The sequence below is a fragment of the Hippocampus comes genome, unplaced genomic scaffold (genome assembly GCF_001891065.2).
Source record: "Hippocampus comes isolate QL1 unplaced genomic scaffold, H_comes_QL1_v1.1 scaffold296, whole genome shotgun sequence".
Classification (NCBI taxonomy): Eukaryota; Metazoa; Chordata; class Actinopteri; order Syngnathiformes; family Syngnathidae; genus Hippocampus; species Hippocampus comes.
Window position 1 is genome coordinate 156,721 of NW_017804975.1, and position 1,008 is coordinate 157,728.

General features: G+C 39.8%; 1 long non-coding RNA gene across 1 annotated transcript in view; it reads left to right on the forward strand.

Moving 5' to 3' along the window:
* The window catches only part of LOC109529481 (uncharacterized), a 23,514-nt gene that overhangs the window by 8,226 nt on the left and 14,280 nt on the right, over window positions 1-1,008 (forward strand). The gene's annotated exons all lie outside the window — the stretch shown is intronic.

Sequence of the window (1,008 nt, forward strand, 5' to 3'; positions counted from 1 at the left end):
TTTGTTTTGTTTTTTGTTTTTTGTTTTTTACCCACAGGTACAGATGACGACTGACAGAACCCTTTCTACGATGGAACTTTCCTGTACGACTGAGAGCCTCCACAAGCAGTTTGATAGTATTGTAGACATATTGTTTTGACTCATGTTTCTTTTGTCCTGTCTTGCTTTGTCTTGTCTACCCCAGATGATGAGCCAGAGCCTCCCAAGAAGAAGTCCGCTATGGACCAGTTGCTTGGAGGTTTCCTTGCTCCTAGAGCACCAGAGAAGACCATAAGGGAGAGAGCTAAGGCGTAGAAAAAAAAGTAGTGTGTTTCCGGTAACCCGATCGACCGAGAATTTCTACGTCGAAAAAAAACTTTACGGTCGGCATTTTTTTCAAACAACCCTCTACATTTTTGTGTAGAGCAGGGGTGTCAAAGTCAAATGGACGGAGGGCCAGGTAAAAATTTTTGCTGCAAGCCGAGGGCCGGACTGATCGAATGTTCATTGAAAATTTTAAAAATAACCACTTATTGTTTATTGAACCAAATTTAATTGACTGAAAACCTAACAAATACATTCCAATACGGTCACATAAATAAAGAAACATTTTTTTATGGCTATGTCAGTAAACTTTAATTTTCAACAGGCACAAAAAAATTTCCTTTGTATAAAAATACCCAAAACATGAATGAAAGAAGCCGATATTATTCAAGGCACTATCACTAGTCCATATTTTCTCTTTTAGCAAAAGTAGGTTTTTCGGGGTAAACTTTTCGTCACAATTTAAGTATACCGTTTTTAATGAAATGCCCCTTCCCCCTCCATGTCCATGTTCTTGTTTTTGTTCGCGTGTTTCGTTTCATGATGTCGTCTCAGATTACACTATTTCAATCGCGCCACACTTTCTCCACACAGAAGACACACAGGTTTTCCAGCTACGTCCATGAACATGTACTTCGACTCCCACCTTGTTTGAAACCCCCGGTTCTCACTGTCCACCTTCCGTTTTGCCATTTTTGATGGGTA